The sequence below is a fragment of the Dermacentor silvarum genome, chromosome 1 (genome assembly GCF_013339745.2).
Source record: "Dermacentor silvarum isolate Dsil-2018 chromosome 1, BIME_Dsil_1.4, whole genome shotgun sequence".
NCBI classification, from domain to species: Eukaryota; Metazoa; Arthropoda; class Arachnida; order Ixodida; family Ixodidae; genus Dermacentor; species Dermacentor silvarum.
In genome coordinates this window covers 234,294,473-234,318,666 of record NC_051154.1, presented here as the reverse complement: position 1 = coordinate 234,318,666, position 24,194 = coordinate 234,294,473, and the positions used below count along the sequence as shown (strand labels likewise).

General features: G+C 45.6%; 1 protein-coding gene and 1 pseudogene across 1 annotated transcript in view; one reads left to right on the top strand and one right to left on the bottom strand.

Annotated features, from left to right (window-relative positions):
* The window catches only part of LOC119436935 (potassium channel subfamily T member 1-like), a 596,918-nt gene that overhangs the window by 276,616 nt on the left and 296,108 nt on the right, over window positions 1-24,194 (top strand). The window lies entirely within an intron of this gene.
* Window positions 19,950-20,785, bottom strand: LOC125942100 (uncharacterized; annotated as a pseudogene).

Here is a 24,194-nt window from a genome sequence, read left to right as displayed (position 1 = left end):
CGCCGCATAGTGGAAATCGCCTGCGGCATTAGTGAAGCGCTGGCGGCATTGCGAGTTGCCTCGTGAATAATGAACCCGCCCAGGCGGACGGACGCCCGCGAGATCGGTAATCCGGCAGACGGAATGCGCGCCCAGGCTGGATCAGCAGCCATGGCTACGGCCACCCCCCTCATCCGTCCGCTCACCCCTCCCCATTCGCGGCGCTTGAGTTGTGATTATGGCGGAAGGGGCGCGCGTAATTAGCGCTCCGCTGTGACGCCGCAGCTTTATGATGAGCGCACATTGAGCACATGGAGCGTTTGGTGGCGCAGGAGAATGTAGTACACTCAGCGTTTAACACCGCAGGTCAGGAAATCAGGGACCGGATCCGCAGAAGCATTTCCGTTGCTGCTGTTGCGGGCCGCGGTGGGCCCCGTCGTCATGAATCATTGTTGCGCATGCAAATGTCGTTGTACTTCCTGGTCGAAGTTTATTCATCCAGGAGAAAGGGCTTAGTTTTCAGGGGCTTCCGAGTATGGAAAACGAAAGCCGCCTCACAAGCCAGGTTACTTCCTGTTTGGAAGTGAAAACTAGCTCAAAACTTGAAAATTCAATTCAATAGGTATAGTAAATCAAGTTTATTCAAAGCTACAGAAACTCAGTAGGAAATATATAGAACGTCAATAAGGATTTCTATAAGGTGCTAAACACGTAGGAAAATAAATGTACGTAGACGGATGATGGTTTATCCCGCATATTCCCAGCACTAGTTCCTTCTTTTTTTTTTTTTGTAAACCACAGGAGTATCAATACTCTCTGGAACGAATCACAGATTCGTCGATGAAATTAGTAAATATAACGTGGACAGAAAATAAACAAATATATATAGAGATATTATTGGCCATTGCAGGAAAGATGTGGGCTTCTCCTGAATTCGGTGAGCAGTATGGCGGAGCACGCTTTACAGAAAAAATATTTAACGATATTTTTTTATCGAAGCTTGAAGGCCCTTCCATTCATTATAATAACGAAATTCTGAAGTGAAGGCAGTCAAAAACCCGCACACATAAATGTTACAAATATGGTAAATTCTAGTGCAGATCACGAAGCCGTTTAATGCGTTAATTGCCCCTTTTTCGCAGATGTAGTTCTGACACGTAAGTCAGCTGAAGTAATACTCCATGGATTCAATTACTTCGAAGAGTTACATAGCATATTCAGTCGGCTTTCTATACGTACTTACGCGATAATTATGATTTACGACTTACGCGCGCTTCGCAGAACGCTGGTCTCGTGATGCCTGAGTACGACGCGCCTAAGTGTAGTTGCGCCATACCATGCTAGTGGTGCAACCTTATAACTGAGGCATTTTATATCATTCCCTTGTTTCTTTAAAGATACTGCGTCCATCGACAACAGTCTGCCAAAGCCCTGTAGCATTGGCACAGAGAAGACGCCAAAATCACGTTATGGGCGTGACTTGGTGTGTTGGAGAAGTGGGAAAGTTTCATTTCAGAATCTTTCCGTCTTATCTCTATAGCAGTTGGCTGTAGTGCCGCTGACGGCGTGATACGCACGTTTGAAATGTCACAACCGTATGGACTTTTATAGTAGACGTGCTATGTGCCGGTGGCAATAACTTACCCCGTAGCGTGATCGGGCACCGGCTCGAGTGTTCCACCACTTATGCTGATCGGGGTAACCTATTTACGTACTATGACTCTGGGATCTGGGAGCTCGGAAACATATTAAGAGGAACCTCCAATAAATACGCTTAGTGGCTGCAGCGCAAGCGCTCAATTTTGCGAATAAAGTAGAGTAACTGCGTGCCGCCTGCGCAGAACTAATCAAGTTAACTTGAAATTTATCGTCTTCTTCCTTGGTTTCCTCTCATGCCCAAAAATTTTTTTTGTCAGTAGACTCAGAACAGTTGTCGATGTCTTCTAATATGAAGAACGAACAAGTTGCGCAATAGACAACGGAGCACACAAGTCTTGGAAAGGCAAATGTACTTACAAATGCGAATCAACAAAATGAATTCTGCTGAAGGCCGGATGGTGGATGGAATCTAAGGAAAGGTAAAATTGGCATCCCCGCATGAAAGTGGCACGAAGCAACAGAGGAAACCCACGCAAGCTTCTCAGAAATTATTCTTCGACAATCGAATAAACATTCGTCCTGGAGTAGGAAAAAAATGACCATCTGCAAAGCTCTCTGTTTTTGAGGGACCCGTATGAAGTTCCTATGAATATCCATGTTACTCTCGGTTGAGCATAAGCATGGAAGTGTGGTAGCCAGGTAGCAGTAGATATGCAGCGAGGTCACGGGAGTTGCAAAAGGTGGTGCATCGGACCTGGTGCTGCAGGAAGCGCGAGCGAGGCGTCGAAGCAACACAATAATAAGTGCGACTTTAATTACTCTGTTGATAAGCCGTGCCTTGAATTTAAAAAGCAATCAATATCTGCAATTTTTTGGGTTGACCTAAAGGCGCTAAGTACGTATACAATGGCAGGTAGGTTGAGCCCCCTCTTAGCTTCGTACCTCCGTAAGCCTATTGTGTTTACCCTGTAAGACTATATAGATTTATTTTCATGCTGTCATCTCTGCAATCAAAGGGAGGTGGGGAACAAGGTACGAGTATCGCACAAACTCGTTGAAGCCGAGAGACGTCGTGTTGAAAGTTGTCTATTTAAAAAAAAGAGCTGCGTCGCCTATAGCACCTTCTATCTAATATAAGCCTGCGAAAAGCTTCAGTCCTGGAGATCCTAGCTCCGCCGCCGGCCACTTGCTCGCAGGAAACAAATGGACAAACTAAACCATGTTTCTCGTCACTAACGCTCTCGCTGACTTTACTCACCCTTCTTTTAGCACTTGTGCTGAAAGCCCATATTGTGAAAGGTTGGCCAAGTAAAAACAATATTATTTGGCATTAAAGTTCCGCTTGAAATGCGTGCGTACGCACGTATGCATGCATGCACGCACACGCAGACACGTTACGCGTTAGGATAAGTACTTGAGGGCACCTATGCCTTGGTGGATTAAGCACTGGCGTTGCTTAATCTCCTCAAAAAAGAAGGGCTAATGGTGCTGTGCTTACTTTTACATTACGTAATAAGGCGTTGATTTAAAGTAAAAATACTCCCTCCTACTTGGTAATGAAAAACACTTTTCTTTCTTTTCTTTTTTTTTTAATTGCTGGTGGACTGTAAAGCGTCCGTAAACCAGACCTGGTGCTTCGTTCATTATCATCTCCTCAGAAGCTTCTCCAATCTAGCGCTAATTGATGCGCCTGTTTCTCGTGTTTAAGAGTTTAAAGGCTGACATTGTTAAGTTGCGTGATTTCCGCATTTTCTTGTTAGCAGTCCTCGTACTCGTGATGTGTGTTTTTTTTTTCTCCTCTCTCGCTCTCGAACAGGCGTCCCTACATTGAGCTATCGGTGCTCCCAACCATATAGGATTTCATCCCTTGAAGAAAAGAAATCGTGAGTTACTGACACCAGCTCCCTCGGCAGTATACGCTATCCCACTACGGCTGCGCACAGCCGTGAGAAGCGCAGCTCCTGCTTCTGCTGTATTCAGGACCCGAATGAATTCTCAAAGCCGGCTGCACGTGAGAACGCCGTGATTGCTGGGCGCTTCCGCAGGTCTATGTCACCATTGGCAAGCGCCACCCTATCAAAAATCTGTCAATGAGCAAACTGCTTCTTGAATTCAGCCTCCTATTAGCTCACACGCGTTGCAGAGCCCGCAAACCTGCACGGTTTTGCTTGACACACTGAGCATTGACGCCCGCGGCCCCAACTACTCCCGCCGGGATGATAGTAAATGAAAATCTATGGTGACGAGCTCCCTCTTTGCACGTGATGACGGCAAACGAAATGGGGGTCCTCATTCCCTGTCGTGAGCGACGAAAGCCCGGTTGTTTCGACAGTTGTGTGCACAACCTCTGTCACGCACCGCCTATGGCGAATCCAAATGATGGTCGAACTTCCTTCTTGGTTCTAAGTTCGCCCTAAGGTCATCAGCCTGGGAAAACATGCAGTAACTAAACGCACACCTACGAGTTCTTTATTTCAAGTGTGCCCACGAACAGTTGCTGAAGCGAATAATATATCCACTGGTGGTATACTAATATAGGAGCGGGAGGGAAAAACGGGAGTTCGGACCCGAGACGGCACTGTACAAGAGATATCGCTTCGGTAAGTGTAGTAGACTGAGCTGAACTCAGAGACGGGGGCGGAGTAGGCCAAATGCGATGAATAGCCATTGCGCAGAACAAGATTAGCGCCGTTGTTGGCTAAAGCAATACAGGTTTTAAGTGGACTTTACGTGACTTGTGAGCGTTTTTTTTTTTCGCACAAGATTGTTGCAGAGCTCAGAAATGACGCCGTTCTTTCGTTAACTGGGCCCGCCTCGGATGCGACATTATCTCCTTAATAATTCGCTTAAGGGAAATTGAGGTGGCTGGTTTTGGAAGCTGGTTTATCTGAGGGGGTCTTTGTGCATAAATATACGGCCTTTGTGGGTGGAAAATAGAGACAATGAGAGCAGTATGATTGAGAAAAATGGAACATGGTGCGTCGTAGACTTGACTCAGTGATGGTATAATCCGGTTTCGTGACGTGCTTTCTTTCTTTTTGACTGAAGAGGAAGTGCAACGTCTTAAGTTTTTGTAAGAAGATGAGGGTTACTAAAGCGGGTTTTGTAAAACGCGACGTCAACGCGGCATGTATTGTGTTCAGTTAAAGTCGTAACTGTTGCTGCGAATTTTTCATCAAACACCGTCTTCCCCCTTTGTGCTTTTATTTATTTTTTTGTTTATCATGCTCTCACGAAAATATGGGAAGCAAGAACAAAGCGGGAGTTATAAATATGGTTCTCAGTATAAAGAAACGACCGCAATACCAAAAACTCATTAAGGACTTGGATCAAGTAATTATAAGGGGGTGAATGCACAAAGCTGTTCGTAATAACTATTTCCCATTGGCGGGCCGCCTCCATTAATAATCTATCTAAAACCACAATTGGCTGGAACATTCTCAGTTCGATCGTAATAGCACATTTGTAAATACAGGCCTTAATAGGAAATCGACCGCTTGTACAATCTCTAGCACACTTGCCAAGACGGTGGGAGCGGCACGCTCACAAGTGTGTTTGTGTCGTCTAGCGTAGACCGCTGGTTTTGGACAACTTTCTTTAAGGATGCGTTGCTAAGTGGGTGGTCTCCGCTACTCGTGTTTCTCGCCATGAAATTGGCTATCATTGCTTCCTTTTGAAGCTTTTGAAGGTTAATACAGCGTGCTCACTTACAAGGGTATCACTATACAGCTGTTTCGGTGCCAATGGATGGTTCTGAAATAACACACACACACATTGATACGCACTTGCGCACACAGAGAAACCCACACACGGCAGGTGTTTTAACAAGACTAAGTGATTCTTAAAAGCAGTGTACTATAAATAAAGAGGTTCTTTTTATACCAAACCGTATTTGCTGCAGTAGACACCACACTTTCAGCGATTGGCCCCAATGACCACATTAACTAAAACATAATAGTTATCTGTTTAACTAAGGACGTTAACGGATATGTAGCCGTTGTGGAATAGTGCACGTAGATGCTGATGGGTTTCACCATTTAGTTGTACTTCCGAGACTAGCACAATAATGGTGCGTGACCTAAAACGTATATGGCGGGAACCACTTCGTGTTTCACATATCATTTGGCTGCAAAGCCTTCTTTGCCCTATGCGGTACGATAAGTCTTGGAGCGCCAGCTATAGTCGTCTGCAAGGTTTACATTTTACGGATGTGCATTTATTGCTGCACTTTGTGTTTCTATGGAAGACTTGCTGCAATAGAAGGGAGCCGACAAATAACTGGAGTTTGTCAGAAAAGTATTGCCCTCTTTTATATTGATTGACTTTAATCTAGGGTTCGGTATTAGACGACGCAGCCTAAAATACTAAGTATTTTAGGCTGCGCGATGCAGCGCTTTGCCAGGTGACTGAGGTATTCTGATTCAGAGTATTATATGCATTTCCTAGAGAGACATTTCCTATTGTTAGCTCCAGCTTGATATACACGTCCCATCCTCCAGCTTATGCACTGCTGTGATGGTATTTTCTACAATCACTTAAGCTATTCTACTTCAAGGCCCTTCCCAAACTCAAAAGAGAATTCTAGACAGAGAAATAGGCCTATACAGAAATGGTATAGTTCCTCAGTGCGTTTCAAGTATACGGATGCGTAATGTCTGTCTCCATTCGTGCTCATTAGTACTATGGACGAATAGGTCGGCAGAATTCACAGATTTTCGTTCGTAAAGGCTGTTTCTGCACTGGCTAGCCGCTTTGGCTAATAAAGTGTCCGACATCGCGATTTTTGTATCTAAGGAACAATTCTAGCGTAGGAACGTTTTGTGAAAACAACCTCTGTGTGAGTGACAAAAACCGCAACTTTCCTTGCTATTGAAGACCCGTCTTTAGGTTCTTGTGCGCATATCCTGTTCTTGTGCGCATACTTCCTGGAAGATGCATGCCTATGAATGGATGTTCTATCTACCTGTTTTATCCAAGCTCGCTGATGTGTGTATGTGGAACATCATCATCATCATCATCATCAGCCTATATTTATGTCCACTGCAGGACGAAGGCCTCTCCCTGCGATCTCCAATTACCCCTGTCTTGCGCTAGCGTATTCCAACTTGCGCCTGCGAATTTCCTAACCTCATCATCCCACCTGACTTTCTGCCGTCCTCGACTGCGCTTCCCTTCTCTTGGTATCCATTCTGTAACCCTAATGGTCCACCGGTTATCCATCCTACGTATTACATGGCCTGCCCAGCTCCATTTCTTCCGCTTAATGTCAACTAGAATATCGTCTACCCCCGTTTGTTCTCTGATCCACACCGCTCTCTTCCTGTCTCTTAACGTTACTCCTAAGATTTTTCGTTCCATTGCTCTTTGTGCGGTCCTTAACTTGTTCTCGAGCTTCTTTGTTAACCTCCAAGTTTCTGCCCCGTATGTTAGCACCGGTAGAATGCAATGATTGTACACTTTTCTTTTCAACGACAGTGGTAAGCTCCCAGTCAGGATTTGGCAATGCCTGCCGTATGCACTCCAACCCAATTTTATTCTTCTGTAAATTTCTTTCTCATGATCAGGGTCCCCTGTGAGTAATTGACCTAGATAAACATATTCCTTTACAGATTCTAGAGGCTGACGGGCGATCCTGAATTCTTGTTCCCTTGCCAGGCTATTGAACATTATCTTTGTCTTCTGCATATTCATCTTCAACCCAATTCTTGCACTTTCTCGATGAAGGTCCTCAATCATTTGTTGTAATTCCTCTCCATTGTTGCTCAATAGGACAATGTCATCTGCAAACCGAAGGTTGCTGAGATATTCGCCATCGATCCTCACTCCTAATCCTTCCCAGTCTAAGAGCTTGAATACTTCTTCTAAGCATGCAGTGAATAGCATTGGAGAGATTGTGTCTCCTTGCCTGACCCCTTTCTTGATAGGTATCTTTCTACTTTTCTTGTGGAGAACCAAGGTAGCTGTGGAATCCTTGTAGATATTTGCCAAGATATTCACGTATGCCTCCTCCACTCCTTGATTACGCAATGCCTCTATGACTGCTGATATCTCTACTGAATCGAATGCCTTTTCATAATCTATGAAAGCCATATAGAGAGGTTGATTGTACTCCGCAGATTTCTCGATTACCTGATTGATGGCATGGATATGGTCCATCGTAGAATACCCCTTCCTGAAGCATGTGGAACAAGGAAAACCTAAATGGAAGCATACGTTCATGTGCGTGCCGAATCGCCTACGGATGATCAAATTAATATCGTAAAGTATGGCGGCACACAAACGTGAACTATGACCGAATGAGCAGATGAATGCAGCACAGTAGGGACGAACAAGTTGCAGTTGCAAAGAGCGCACGTTTGGGCGACCTATAGCACGTGTTTTGGTTTCCATTACGGCAGAATGCTGAATAAGATATTTTGAGCTTTTATTACCTTACTATGGACTCGGGATTTGAAGGGTCCTTCTTCCGTGCGCCTATACTGACGCTGGAGAAGTCGCCAGACTTCCGATTTTTTTTGTTTAGGTAATCGGTAGATAATTGTGCGTCAGTAGACCTTGCTCCACCGACAGCTGCAATTAATTATTTGCTGTGCGCCTGTCAGTAACGGTTCTATACTACTTAGCACTTCGCCGCATTCGAGTACCATACCAATGCGGTGGGCGGGGGTGCCCCCGCGTTGGGTGCACATCGCACAGCGGAAATGTAGTAAGCAGAGGTCTATTAGTGCCCACCGGCAGCGTGCCTGGAGAAGTTTTGGAGAATGCGGGCGGATGCGGGTCCGAGGACGCTTTCCGGCGCGCGTCGCTAGGCGCGCCCTGCTCGCATCAACGTTAGAGTAGGGAGAGAGTGGGGGAATCTGAGAGGAGGAGGGGAGGGGGGAGCGAACGAGAAGGAGCGTGCTCCCACTCCTGGGCCCGTAGCGCGCGCGTGCGAGAAGCCCGGGTCCGGGCTCCGAATGGCATGAGGGCGTGAGAGAAGGGGAGGGGGGGGGATAGAAGGAGCTAGCATGAAAGCCGGAGGCGGAGAGAAAAAGAAAGAAAGGAGGACACGAGGCAGCGCTTCTGCCGCCGTTCCCGGTGCCAGTCCGCGTCTCGCGCTCAACCCGGGTCCGCCGGCGTGCCGGCTTCGCTCGCGCGCGGCCCCACTTGTCAGGTGTCCGACGCCCCCTTCACTACAGGGACCACTCACACACGCGCGTCGCTATACATTCACACGTTTGCATACCTCTACGTATATATATTTTTTTTCAGTACAGCGCCTCTCGAGCGACTCTCTCCTTGCGCGCATCCAACGTCACTTTTTCTCGTGTGCGTCTCCATCTACATGCCACCTCAGTCGAACGAGTGATAAAAGGTAGTGCGACCGGCACTTTGTTCTCGTTTGGCGGCCTCTCTCTTTCCTAGGGCCTGCTCACTACACACGTCCGTTGCCACGACTTCGATCAAGCCTGCCCCTGCCGCGGAAGCAGCTTAACGAGTTCAAGGCGCCATCCTCCTTCTGGCCGCCTCCTCAATTTCCCGGAAGCCTGCAGAGACAGCTGCTCGTCTGCTCCGATATAGCCAATTCGTTGCCTCCGTCTTCGCAACCGCTCGGTGATTTTATCATTTCCGTCTGCCTCGCGAAACAAGGACTTCGGTCAGCGCTGCGGTCTTTATTCGTTCCTGCTCTTTCATTGTAAACAAGAACACTGGTCCACAGGTTACCATCGACGTAGGTGTCGCTGCACAGCGTCTCATAGCTAAAGCCTAAAAAAAAAGTGTTTAGCTTCATCCGCAACTTGTCGTTCCTGTTTACGAACTGACCGTCTTGGGCGAACGCTCTGTTTTGGTTTGTCGTGAGTGCGAGAGGCTGCGACCACCGAAGATCATGGGCAGCGTGGATCGCAGCATGTCCCAAGATGGCGTGGGATTACGGGCCATCGCACGTTCTGAGGAAAGGTAAGCGCCGAATTACATCTGCTATGTGGCTGCAACCTGCAGCCGCGGTGCTTCATAAGCCACTGAAGCACCGCGGTTTCTGACCACACTCAGAATGCACGTGACGGGTGCGCGACAGTTGTCGTGGGCGCAGTATTCGTAATCAACCGCTTCCAGTGCAAAATGACAATATGTATCTGAGCAGTAATATGACACGAGAACCATCAGCACACTGTCAACGTTGTCGGGTCTCAGAAGCAATCAGTTGCTCGTTGCAGCTGATTCTCTTAACATAAAAATTCAAAAGATTTATAGACCTTCACGGAGCCCGTGGAACGACGATGGTTGCTATCGTGGCCTCAAAAGTAATAAAAGAAAAAAAAATGTGGGCAAATTTAGAGATGAGAAAATATGAATTGTGCAGGCCCCCTTGCCTTTCTTGACGTCAATAGCACTTTCTCTAACAGACGGTCACATAACTAAAAGACGACGCACGCTATATACGAAGTTTCTTTGCAGTAATAAAATGTGCACTTTATTACTGATCCTGTTGTAGAGCCCGGGTACACTAGGCAAGAATGTAGGAGCGTGCACGCTGCAGTGATTTGGACTCTATAATTCTTGGCAGCACTAAACCAAAATGTCATTTTGACGTCTCCTTGCAATGGACTGTTCAATAGGTCAAGGTTTCGACCACTTTCGCGCATGGCATTGTTATGTGCTTGAAAAAACAAAAAGGATATGCAGTGAAGAGCAACTAGGTTTAGAACGCGTTCTCATAAAAATGCTAATCTTTATCAATACGGAAAACTTTGCTTCCTGACAGTTGGTTATTTCGTACAAACTTTTTCGAACCGACAGGCCATTGATTCATACTTATTCAAGTACAGGAGGAACCGTTCTGCAAGGCCTATGATTTGCGTTCTGACTGCATTTACAGGTACATTGCCCACGTCAGCCGTTCATAAAGCGCATGAGCACTTACACTTTATTCTAAAAAACATTATATATTTACTTAATTATTTGCACGAACCCTCATAAATGTCCTTCGTTGACAAATATATCTACAGTTGTCACGCGCATCGCTATAACCTCACGTGGTGAACTTGGCATGGCCACGCAAAACGGAAAAGACACATTGTTTTTTTTTCTGTTCAGAAATTTGGAAGCGAAAAACATGAATGCTACTGCCATATGTGTTGTGCAAAATAGGCAAAAAAAAAGGCATAGGGAAAAAAAAGTAATGCAAAGAGAGCCCCTCAATTTTAAAGTATCGTTCTGCGTTCGAAGCCTGCATGCGAAAGTCGACGTTTCTTGTGTTCACATGAACTTCGTAACACTATTTGCACAAGCTAAACACTCACCAGTTATTAATAGGCCTGCTTGTGCGCAATTTTTTTATCAAAAATCGATTAACATCTAAGAAAAGGCGTCGCCTTTTGGTATTCTGGCAAGCGAAGAGAATCGTTGAGCGCTGTTCTCTCTGATATGTGTCCGAGATGTGTTCCAAGTGCAAAATAATACTGGACAAAGGTCCGGCACAACGGAAGACCTAATAAATTAGAACTTTCTGACAAATGTTTGTTAGCGCATTCCGATCTTATTTTATTTCAATATTATCTTTTGTTTGTATGTTTGCTTCAACAGGCCAAACTTTGATACGTAGCTACGCTAGTAGCTCCAGCATCCCTCACGATTCCAACCTGTTCTACAAACAATTTTTTTTAAAGGCAGAAGGAGAAAGAGAAAGTTGCTGGCTCTAGAGAGACCTAGCCTCACAAGAGTGACCGTCAAGTGCTTCATAAAACACCATTATGAGAACTCACTTGAGGTTTAAAGACGTGTCTCTCCGTTTTTTGACAGCACCATTTTTATAGAAACACTGCCTTTGTCAAAGCTTTCTCGCGTACGAACCAGCGGGATTTTATTAGATTGAGATGATTAATAGGAGAGGTTGGCGCCTTTATTGGGCACCGGCGACTCCTTGTCACTTAGCAAAAGAAACAAATATGCGGAAAAAGAGTGAATAATTACAGAAAATATAGCACTCAGTAGAACACCAGATGTGTAAACACAGTATAGTCCAACAGTATATGAATGACAATGTTTTGTGTATGAGTTCAGTACACATGTGCATATGTAAAGTAAAATATTTTGAATGGCCAAAACACGGAACACAAGTAAAGAACACGACCACCACATACGTCAATTTTGAACACAGAAGACCATTTATGTCACTCATTTAGCTTATTAGAATAAACTGAAATTTAATATTTCTCCAAAATGTTTGCGTCTTCGAAAAACGTTTTTTGGAGCAAGAAGTGCCCTTTACTGAAGTCCCGCTGTTGCTCATGGACCAAGTATCTTTTTTAGAGTGAATGGTCTTCTATCTAAAAGCAACAAATTTGCGTGCAGTACCCGTCATGATGTATCATATGTTGTGCACTCGAGGAGAAGATGATCTACATCTTCGTCTGAATGACCACAAAAAAACTACGGAATAGAGGCACGTTTTATCCTGTATAAAAAGTGTCTAAATGCAGTACCACGCCGCAGGTGGTGCACTAATGTTTCTTTTTTTTTGTTTTTGTTTTGTTTTAGCAGTCTACTGTTTTAAATTTGCTGTCTGATGCTTTAAAGTGGAGACACAATTAAATTCTGAATGGAAGTATATAGTCGCAAGTATAGTCTCAAGTTGGAAGATAGACGTATTGCCCGACAAAATGCGATGGCCTTACCACTTGTATTCCAACATCAAGTTCAAAGCAAGAATATCAAGAAAACGAAACAATGGACGTCCCTTTAAGCACGTGTGAGACGGCCCCATTCAGGCCTCAGCAAATATTCAATGCAGCCCCGAATGACCCTATCGCTGATGAAGAACACTCATCCATAGATTGGTTTCGTAAGAAACTGAGGCGTCATAACCAGAGAAAAAAAGGCAAAGAAGATCTCGATCAGAAGGCTTGTGGAAACGGTAGAGGTGAACAATGAGAAATCTAAATCTTGAGCTGGACTAAAAGTTCAAAGCACATCATGTACCAGCTCGTTGACAGAGCCTGAGGGAACGCAATCGTGTTACGCAAGGAAAATAACTTTCTCTTCTACGGGTGTATCATACGGTCGGAAGAATGAGTGGTGAGCAGAGAAAAAACAATATGCAGATCCAAAGCACATGTTGGAATCTATTTACATCGAAGCTTAAGTAAAGCGGTTATTTAAATAAAGCTTGAGGTTTATTGTTTCCGGTATCATTTGTACAAAGTACCTAATCGGCGCGCATAAGCACACGTGTTATAGTGTGCGCTGCTGGGCAGTACACTGCGTCGTACAGGCACAATACATAAGCCTAAAAACATCTAAATCTTGTCAGATGTGTCAATAAGAGAAGAAAGAAAAAAAAAGAACAATAAGGAAAAAAACTAAGAAAATAAACAAATATAACAGGGCGAAAATATACATGAAAACAACAAATTATGCAATAGTGTTGAAGGCAAGGGACAGGCTTGTGCTACTCGTTTTCGTAAATCCATGACCTTAAGTTAATCTTTTTTTTTTTTTTGCTTCTATGGTACTTAGTGTGGAGTCCACAGTTAACATAATAACGTTAAATGGTACATAAAAATCACGTGGTCTTTTTTTCTTAATTAAAATATATTTTTGGAACTAAAAAAAAATTCGACTAGATGAGGCGTTCATTGTTACAGAGTTGAAATTTAAAAAAAACATTGGAAAAATAATGGTTATACAAGACATCTAATGTGAATGATTTAGCTACAGGAAGCATCCCAAAATGTCTCATGCATAACAGAGCATCATAGTGATAAGTGGTTTCATATGCGATTGCAGCGGCGCTTCTTAAAGTGCAGTCAAATGTTTTGAGTTTATACGGCGATGCTAAACCGTAAATAGCCGCGCCATATTTAGCAATTGTCTCTCCTATGCTTTCTACACCAGTTTACGTATGAAAAAGCTTGAAGAGATTTGCAATGAACACGAAAGTACGCTGATCACCCATAAACGATTTGCTACATATTACAAATGAGTGGTGCCAGACAGGTTATCATCAAAATCGATTCCTTAATTTTTAACAGTGTGTGATACAGCGATTGCAGAACAGAGACAGCTGTGAGAAGTACTGATATGTAGGTAAATTGGATGGGAGGTGCAATGGTCTTAGGAAGGCCGTGGAAACACACGAGAGTTGTTTTTGACGCATTTATGCAGGTCTATTTGCTACACACTAATCAAGCAAGTGGTGTATATGGAATTGGATTTTTCTAGCAGCCTCATTAAAGGTTGAATCAGAGAGTACCAGTGTCCCCGTGTGATCAACGTATAAAAACACTTAAGATTTTATCAGCAGCTTTGAAAAATCGTTAACGTAGATATTGAATAAAGGGGGACCCTTGATTGATCCCCGAAGCACTGTGGTGTTCAACATCATCCACGAACTAAATATTTGATCTACATTGTACGCAGTGAGATCCTTCGCGAAAATAGTTCTGAGAAAAAAAAGAAAGGTATGGACCCCTAAAACCCATATCGAACAATTCAAGCAGTAATAACTGCCGTCAATTGCTTCAGATGCTTTTTTTAATCAACGAACAGGCAAGGATGACATTGTTGTTATCGATTTCGTGACAGGTGAAATCATTAATTCTTCTAAATGATTAGTTGTGCTCAGCCGATTACAAAATTCAAACTGTGCTGCAGATAAAAAGTCAAACTTGTTACAAAATGAGGTCATGGTTGAATGGACTATCTTTTCTATAATACAGGCTACATGGAGAGCATATAATCGCGATAGGTCTGTCTATAATTGTCATAATCTCTTTTTGCTCTACAACTAACGGCAATGAGTATAATTTTGTTTACTTTCATCCTATGGAACGCGTAATCTCATGGAATGTTTATATGCTTATCCACCGCAAAAGCCACAACTTTATTGACATGCAATTTTTATATTAACAGATCGGTGTGTCTTAGATACATCTGTGAGTCGGCATTATTTGTACAGGTTTTATAAAGGAATCGTAGTGGGTCATGCACATTCTGGAGGATTGGCCAACAATGGCACACACGGAGTGGCACATGCGGAGTAGCTGAATAAAAAAAAAGTATATCAATGAATGCCTGCAATTATAATTCACCATTCCAGTAAAGGATCGGTGTGCTTTAGGGATGTCCGTGAGTCGATATTATATGTGCAGGCTTTGTGCAGCAAGTTACTATTTTTTGTTACGCAGAACAGATCTGCGCATACTTGGTCAACATGCAAAGGTTATATGAGCCACTTCGCTGTCACTTTCATATAATCATTGTATATATATATCCACAAATACATCCGCCGAGATAGCGACCGACCTTACAGCCAGCAGCCAGGCAATCACGCCAAACCCGTAAAAGCAGACAAGGAAAGCATCGCTTTAAAAGAAATAAAAAAAGAAACAAGAAAAATGCACAAGCAATAAAATGGCGCGCGGTTATTGCCAGCTGCGCCCAGTTTGGAAGCTTTATCCACGGGCAATCGTTGAGAGAATTTCTTCAGCAGCAATGTCCGATGGTGACGACGTTTTTAATGCGAAAGCATTATATACCCCATGACACGAAAATCCGGCGGCGTCATCGATGGCGTTACCGAGCGATGGTACCAAAAATGGCCGACGTCGCAAAGAGTAAAAACACGTCAAAAAAGCTGGGATTGACGTCGAATTTCTCAGGGAGGTTCCTGTAAACCAAGTGATTTAATGGCTTTGAAAAGAAAATTTGGTACATTTCGGTCTCGGCGGGAATGGAACCCGTGCCTCTGGGGGGTGCGAGACGAGCATGCTTACCCGACACCACGGTGGTTCCCTGGTTCTGGCTGACTAAAGGTGTGGTCTAGTTCGTGCGTCATTGGGCACTTGACGGCGCAGCCAATGGAGAGGAGGTGGCGCCACGTCATGACTGTATAAAATGAGCGCGTTCATGGCGTTCCGAGGTCCAAACCGGTATAATGCTTTCACATTCCCATACGTAAGCACTCTTAAGTGTCTTTCTAAGGTGTTTGCCGATTGCGCTAATATATCACACAACGTTTTGCTGAAACTGTCAAATTGCTTATATTCTTACATCTTTCATAACATGAAATTTCCGTCACTCTTGTTTGTTCGAAGATCCTTTTATTTATTTATTTTCCTTCTCAGAATTGGTACCTAGATTTTTAAGAGATAACAGGAGGAACGAGTAATCGGCCCACGCTTGCAGGTTTCGTGAGAATTAATGTCATTGCGTAATTGTTCAGTCAAGCTCGCCCAAGTAGTCACACAGACGCTTCGACAGCAAGGTGTCAAGGCTCAGTAAATGCTTAGTAAATGGTGTGGTAAGTACAACTGGAAAGAGCGCTCGTATTTCTCATCTTTGTTCTGATACAATGCAAAGAGGGCCCTGAAAAAGAAAAAAAAAGCACTCTGGAACCGCAGACAAATACGTGGTTGAAGTAACCGAAGAGCTTCATTCCTGGCATAGAAAAACACTTGACTGATTGCTTGTTAGTGAAATCATGTTCGCTGCTGCAGGCAGATGGTGAAATACAGAATACTAAAATACTGAGAACGAGTGCGTGTATCTTGTTATTGGCTTTCCTTGTGCATGGGAGTTCCGTACCTCTCAGTTTTTTAGTTTTTTATACGTAATTATGCTACCATGTGGCTCATTGCGCCCGCTCAATCGTCAGCGATGGCACACAGCAATCAGGAGACAATAATTTGGTAATTCGAGCCAGTACAGTTAATTTTTTTTAATTGAGCGTGGTTTACGCAAGATTTCATTGCGTAGCTGTCTACATGTATAAGTGGTGGCGATGCAGCGGCATATCGCACCGTCACTTTTACGATGAAGCGTACTACACTTCTTGCACAGGCAGCATTTATGTATTGTCGGTGCTTGGACGGCTTACCGTCGCATCTACCGAGGACATCGAACCAGTCAGTGTCATCTAAGCTGTATTGAAAAATGTATCATATTGATGGTGACCGGACATGCGAATGCTTTCGTGAGCCACAACTGACGTTTGCGGGACGTCTTCGAAACAACTGAGGTGATGCATATGCGTGAGGAAAGTGCTTGTACAGCGACACATCAGTAATGACATTTATGGGGTTTTATAGTATTTTTTAATTCTATTTATAAGGATGGGGAGGTAGGCTTCGTTATATCCGGCTATTCCAAAATCATGCATTGATTATTCAGGCAAGAATTTAAAAAAACGAGAGAGAGAAAACAAAAAGAAAATACAAACAAACGCAATACACCCACTAACAAGTCATAAGCTCAAGAGTGTCTCAACGGCCACCAGCACCGAAAGCTCGTTGGCTTCTAACGCGATCTTTCGACATGATGTTCCTTTTCTGTTCATCGCGCTTGAGAGCTGCCCTCTTACCTATTCATTTTCGCTTATCCCAATCAACTGCACTTACGTCGTTGCCGACACCAGAGTAAATAAGTGGCTTGAACGAAAGATTCCTTTCTGGTCATACAAAGCATGGCGCAGATGCTCTGCGCATAATTTTCGCAGTAATAGCTGTTATGGGCTCACTTCCAAAGTCGCTTTTGATCTCTGACGGTGCCATCAGTGTCAGCCGCGACGGCCGGTGTTCGTCGCTGCATCTCGAAGTTCTTTGCCAGAATTTGATAACGAAAAGAGCCGTAGTGCTCCTAGAGAATTTGAAGCCCTGACGCACAAATTGCCAGGCAAAACTTCAATCTCGCATCCACCCTGCCGATACTGCAGTAACAAATATTGCGCTTGCACAATACGGTGCCTGGCCTCTTGAGAGCTCGTTAAAGTGATTCACTGACGCCACATGCTAGAGCTTATCCATAAACCAGCGCCGAGGTGAACTAATATAAACGAAGCCAGATGGCAAGAACGAAAAGGCAGGATAAAAAAGGGGGAGAAAGAAAGCGCGGTGCCTTTCCGCTTCTCCACCTACACAAACGAAGGTTACTCCTAGTGGATGGCTCAATGTATCGCCTTCGTGATCGGACATCGCCTGCTGCTGGATTTCGGAAGCCATGTTCAATGGCTAAAGTTTTCATCGCCTTCTCGAAAGGATAGTGCTTGCGCACACCTGCCAATGTTTACGCCAACCGATATCGCTCAAAATAGTGCAATACTTACTTCGCATAATATTGCTCCATAATATTGCCTCACTGCATGGTATTATGAGCAAAGCTGCAACTTTTCTTTTAGTTGAATAATCAAAAGTGACGCCCTGATTGCGACACTTGCGGCTTTGACGAGATGGTCAGGTGACATTCTCATATGGATCTCTGCGTCAGAGGGTGGAAATGCAAGGGATTCGAACCGCGCTTCGGCCACGAAACGATTGCCTAATATCGGACAAGCAGGTTTCAGGGCGGTGTCCCGAACGTTTACGTGCACGCTCAGGGCAACTATCGCAATATGCTCATCTCTTAGGCTGATTATATACTGTTTTTTTTTAGCTATGTCACTTTTATGGCATACGGGCTCAACGTTGTTGTCGGCGCCAGGTTGTTCCAAAAACTGACATCGTCTATTCAAACAAAACAAGTAGCCTACAGCTATACAAAGTTATGGTTTGCTGTATAATCAAAATAATTGCTTTTTCAGTGTTGCACACTCTTCGCCAGTTTCACATTTACTACAGAAATGCTTTTTTTTTTAGAACGAAATGTCACAAAACACGTGCAACAACGATGGTTTATTGACAAACTCTAGTGTATGGCGTCAGTGAATCACTACCCTACAAGGGGCATTGGGGAAAGAAGGGATGGGAAAAAATTGATGCAGCTTAGATCAGCTACCCTGGATATGCAAAGCGAAAGCTTGCTGTTTTTTTTTTCTTTTTTTTTCATGCAAAGCCTGCCTTTGTCTATGGTTGTGGTCCCGCTTCCGGCATTTTTCGAGCCGAACGGCTCGCTCTTCCTCAGTTTCCGACGCTAGCTTCGCGCGCTTGGCATTCCGGACCCTCTCCAGTGAAGCAGTTCATCGGGTGATATCCGCGGGGTGGTCAGACGCCACTTGCCGACGATGGCTCCAAGCCCCCCGCTCCCGCGCAATGCTCAGAGAAAACGGCCCGGCGTCGCTCTCATAGAGAGTTATAGCTCAGCGGGTTTGCGAGTCAGCGGGCCCAGCAGGTGAGCGGAGACACCACTGCGCATGTGCGGTACGCTGGCGCGGCCAGCGTGTTTACGGAGCGGGCCCTTCGCTCCGCTGGTTTCCGCTCCTCAGCGGAGCGCGCGCAGCGGAGCGCGCGCAGCGGACCAGCGTTCTTGCGAAACAAACATGGCTACCACCCGCGCGAACAGTCCCATGTCGACGTTGTATTCAAACGCGGCGCTGGCTCGCCTGCAGGCGAAAAAGCCTCGGATGTGTTTCACCACTGAAGAGGACCTCTGTATACTGTCTGCGAGAGGTTTCAGCAACGAGGCTGTTTGGCGAAGATTTGATCGAAGTGGATGACCGCGATCGGGAACCCGAAGCGAGTGCTTGGCCGCGAGCTGACGCTAACTCCAACCTTGCTCGAGGTGGCGCAGCAAAGCATTCAGTTCAACCGAGTGAGAGATCACTGAGCTAAAACTCTTCCTTTCGTGCGGCGCTTCGCTGCCCTCTCCGCTCGCCCACTCGTTCCGCTGGACTGTAAACCCGCTGAGCTATAACTCTCTATCAATGGCCAAGCTCGCACGAGCGCGGCGCTCCTCTCAGTCAGGCGCGCAGCGAGTCACGTGATCAGGCGGCGACCCAGCTGCGGAGAGCGCATGCGCCAAGCCGGCGGCGGCGGAGCTCGGCGCGGCGAGTCACGTGATGCGTTACCAAGGCTACGGCGCAGATGCGGACAAATGAAGGTCAAATTGCTGGCGACGGTGAAAATCAGCTCGACTAGGTTAGTAAAGGTGTTGTTTTAAAAAGAGGAATAGAGTGAGCACTGCGCGTAACGCGGAAGATGCCCACGAGCACTATACAAACGGTCACTGAGACCGGCGCCATTCAAATACTGCAGAAGCGCACGAATAGCCTTCCGCCTCAGCGACGGATGTGGTCCGTCATATGGTCCAAGCATTTTCGTCTCAGAAGATGTTCTAGCGTGCAGTGCTTTTAATAAGGGTGTGTAGATTAATACACTGGACGTCGTATATCGAGAGAAGTTGCATAACTGGTACTCGATGATTTCTTCAGATCCACGAGAGTCGGACATTGGTGTATCGGCGATTCAAATGCGGTAAGGATACGCGTTCGTAAATGCCACTCCAAACCACAGATGGTAGAGCTATGTTACACCGTTGCGGGAAATGCTAGAGTTGGCGAGTGCAGCTTTGGCATAGTGAACGAGCTCTGTCTGTCTGAAAAACTTTATTGACTGTACACGGAGGAAGCTTGAGGTGGCCCGGAGGGGGCCACCTCTCACACTTACTAGGTGGGCTCGTCATTACAGGAGCCCATTGGCGGCCGCCGCGGCTTGTGCTCGGTCGACCAGGGCCTTCTGACTCGCCAGGGCGGAGCAGCCGAGCAGGGCTGCCTCCCAGTCCTCCCGGGTGGGGTTTGGCTTTGGGGTGAGGTTCGGGGTTGATTGGCATGCCCACACCATGTGCAAGATGTCCGATGACTTCTCCGCACAGTGCGGGCATTTTCCTGTACAGGCAGGATCAAAGTGCTTCAAAACTGCCGGGCACAGCAGTGTTTTGGTGTAAAGGCGGAGGAGTTCACGTTCCTCTGCCTTTGTAAGGCCCTTACAGGGCTTAGGATAAATTGCGTGGCCGAATTGGTATAGTTGAGTAATTTCTCGAAAAGTCAGGGCCGGATTGGGTTCGGGATCCATTTCGGAAGGGTCTGAAGGCGTTGTCCGGAGAGTGAGCGCGCGGGCAGCGGCGTCTGCCGTTTTGTTGCCTTCGAGGCCCATATAAGCAGGAGCCCATACAATCGTTCGAGACGCGGGGGCCCCGAGGTAGTCACTGTTTTGAAGGATGCGAGACGCAATGAGAGGAATGTACCCCTGTTCAATATTTCTGCAGGCCCCTCTCGAGTCGGTAATGATGACGCGCGAGTCCTGGTCTGCGGCAGCTAGCGCAATGGCGACTTCCTCCGCATGTGTTATGTCTTCAGCTCTGAATGTCAGGCGATTCACCTGGACGACTGCGGCCGTGTACCACCCCCCATGGCGAGGGCCGGAGGCGTCCACGTAGAAGATTCCGTGTTTGTTCCCATAGTAGCGGGCCAGTGCCTTCACCCGCGCAAGGCGCCTCCACTGTGGTCGTCTCGTGTCATGTTGGCCGGAAGAGGCCGCACGTGCAGGGCGTATCTCCAGACTTCGGGGATGCGTACGCGCTCTTCGGTCAGTGTTGGGTGCTGGATGTGTAGTCGGGCTAATAGGTGAACGAGCTTCTGCGCCGTAGTTCGGCGGCTGTGTATCAGCGTGTAGACGCAGCCGCTGCACGAGCTTGGGCAGAACCGAAAGCATGCACCAGATAATTACCACGTCCGTGCCACATGTGCCGGCTATTTAAAGCCCGACGTCTACTTGAGAATGATGCACATAATGCTTACAACAGTTTACACCGCACGTAAAAGTTCTGCAGCTATTGCTATCAGTATTTCATACTTCGAACAACACTGCTGTTCCTTTTTTTTAACTGCGCTTCATTAGCGCTTCATTAGTAGCGCTTCATTATAACATTGCGGAAGCCATTTCTGTTTCATCGCGCTGCTTTTCTTTACATTATTTCTCCAATTTCTGAAACGTGCCAGACAAAAGATCGCCCGACCAAATCAATCTCATTATATAGCATTAATAAGAGAGACCGTGACAAGGGCGATTAGGAGTAAATTGACGTTTAAAAAAATTAAGCTAGTACTTGTAGCGCCGTGCTCTAGGGTGATATGAAAATCGAAATAAATGAACTGGAAAGGCGTTTCACGAAGCATATTGAAAAGGGTGTTAAAAAGGAAGAAGAAGAAGAAAAGTACTTACGAATAGCGTGGAAGGGCGGGAAGTGTGATAACCAGTGTGGCTAAACGACATCAGATTTTTTTTTTTGTGTTCCTCAGTTCGAGCATCAATCGAATCAGTCAGGCAACCATTCAGTCAATCCCATATAAAACCCCGCGTTCAGTAGAAATATAGATGCGGTAAAATAGCGCGTTCCGGTAAGGAATGCAATGCTGGTGAGAACAACATATATATCTCGTGCATATCGTGCATCATGCAGTCGGAAGGCAGATCTCCACAAATGACTGCGTTTTCATATTGCCCTTCCCCTAAACGTATGCATAGCAAAGCGTTTCACTTCTCGAACATACTTCGCAAGGACGCTGTTGCCTGACACCCGACCGGACGAACGAAGGTTTGTCTGGTCGGGGGTCATAATTAACCTATTCCGGCGACTAAGGAATCCGTACGATCTCCTTACGCTCCTTTCTTCACAACTTGACTTTGTCAGAGATATTTGGTCATTACAAATATCAGTGACCAAGTAAGCAAGCATACTACTTAGTAGTGATCAAGGAACCCGTATGGGCTACGAAACGTCTTCCCAGCTTGCTCTTGTAAATTCATGCAGTTCGATGCTTCTCCAGTTGGTATCGGCATAGCATAACTGCGCAACAGTCATACGTAAAGAGCGTGCTGAGCGTTTTCTTTTCTTTTCTTTTTTCACTTTTTCTCGGAACCTTTCTCGAGACGTCAACTTTATAGCCTTCATGTGAAGAGCTTTGCCAATGGAATAAATTGTGCTTCGCGGTCATGTCGGCGCTTCTTTTCCGATAGGACTCACTCGTGCGATCGAACCGCTCCATACCCGCGTACATGGGTAAACGAAGGTTCTAGATCGAAATTCAAATGCGATCGCTTCCCCCGTCCCGCGAAAATGTTTTATGCGTGACAGCCAAGCGGACGGACCGCCATGGGCCGTGCATCTTTCATGCGCAGATAACGGTGGCTTATGCAAGGACTTCCACTTAAATTCAAACTGGCCGCCTGCTTCTATCGGCTAAAATACACGGCGCATATGCTCATGCGCTTGTCGCATTTGTCGATGAATTGAAAACGAAGACCATATATCGCCCATGCCGCGCTGCTTGTGTCAGCAGTTAGCCTACAGCCCCAAAACGTGGTCGCGCACACGAGCTCCGGTGTTGTGTTTGAAAAATAAAAAGCAACAAAGGGATCATGCACGTGCTTCTGAATGCTTGTCTCATTTTTTTTTTCAAACCACAGGGACATATGTATAAGCTGTACCGTGTCGAATAGCTGTGGATCCAGCTACGTTCTTCATACTTGTCGTGCTTGCGTGCTCGCGTATGCGTAATAAATGGGAGGAAACAGCCATGCAGCGCTCTTTCTATTATTCCATTGTTTCTATTATTCCTTATTTCTATATTTCCTAGTTTTTTCCCCTTTTTTGTGCACTCGTTTCCTTTCTTTGCTCGTTAAGGCTGACCTCAAGCATTGAAGTAAGTACGGTCGTTTCAATGAAAAATCTTCTTTATTAGTTCCAGCGATTAGTCTCAGCTATCACGCATTAATTAAAAAGAAAACAAGCGATACTTTTTACGCGGATGAAACCAAGTGTATGTTGTTAGCAGCAACATGAAGAAGGCGTCGAGCAATTTTTGTATTTATCCTAATAAATTAGTTTGTAATAATTATTTAAATAAAAGTTTAATTATTATACTTACGGCTTACCCTTTGCGAGCCGCAAAGCGGGAAACTAAGCCAACTTTGAGGAAACGCTTATTTGAGGAAACTCTCAAATGAGCGGGAAACAAGCCAATTTTGCCGTGTAATGGAGCATGTTGGTCTTGAATGTGACACGTCGAATTTCTTCGAGGTGGCAGTTACATTCAGTGCTCCTGTTTGGGGTTGATCTTGCGCGACAAATCGGTAGCTTGCGCTGCGATTTTTGTTAACTTGGCTTTGACACTGCGCTTACTGCTTTTGCAAACGGTCGTGTGCTCAGACGCGATGTTCACCGCTAGCAGGAATGCCGCAGTCACACCACAATAAACGCCCTGTCAAAGCGGTGCAACCACCGGGTCAGGCATAAAGCGTGTTTAGTTCATTTGCATCATCTTAGAGAGCAGCACTCCTGCTGCGCTTGCTCGATTGCTTCCTATTACCCGCGCGGTGGCTTAGCGGCTACGGTTTTGCGCTGTTACGCACGAGGTCACGGGATCAAACCCCGACCGCACGCGGCGGCCCGCATTTCGATGGGGGCGAAATGCAATACCGCCCGTGTCCCGTACTTTAGGGCCACATTAGAGATCCCCTGGTGGTCAAAATTTAGCCGGAGTTTCCCCACTGCGGCGTTCCTCATAATCAAATCGTGGTTTTGGAAAGTAAAACCCCCGCATTCAATTCATTTGCTGGCTTCCTATACATATTACGGTCTGCTCGCAAGCGGGGCCGGGGATCAGCTTCTTTCTCGCGGACTTTCTTTTAACCGTGGGGAAAAGATCCAGGCAAGACACAGAGAACCGCAAACGGTTTAAATTTGGTGTTTTCGAACGGTTTCAACAGTATTATATATATATATATATATATATATATATATATATATAGGGCTAACATATTTACCGTCATACAGTTAGTTTAAAAACATGGCCTTTTTCTTTGAAAACTCTTTCGGTCTCCTTTTTTGCGCAGTACGAAGCATGAATTGAAGGACGCTGAGCACTT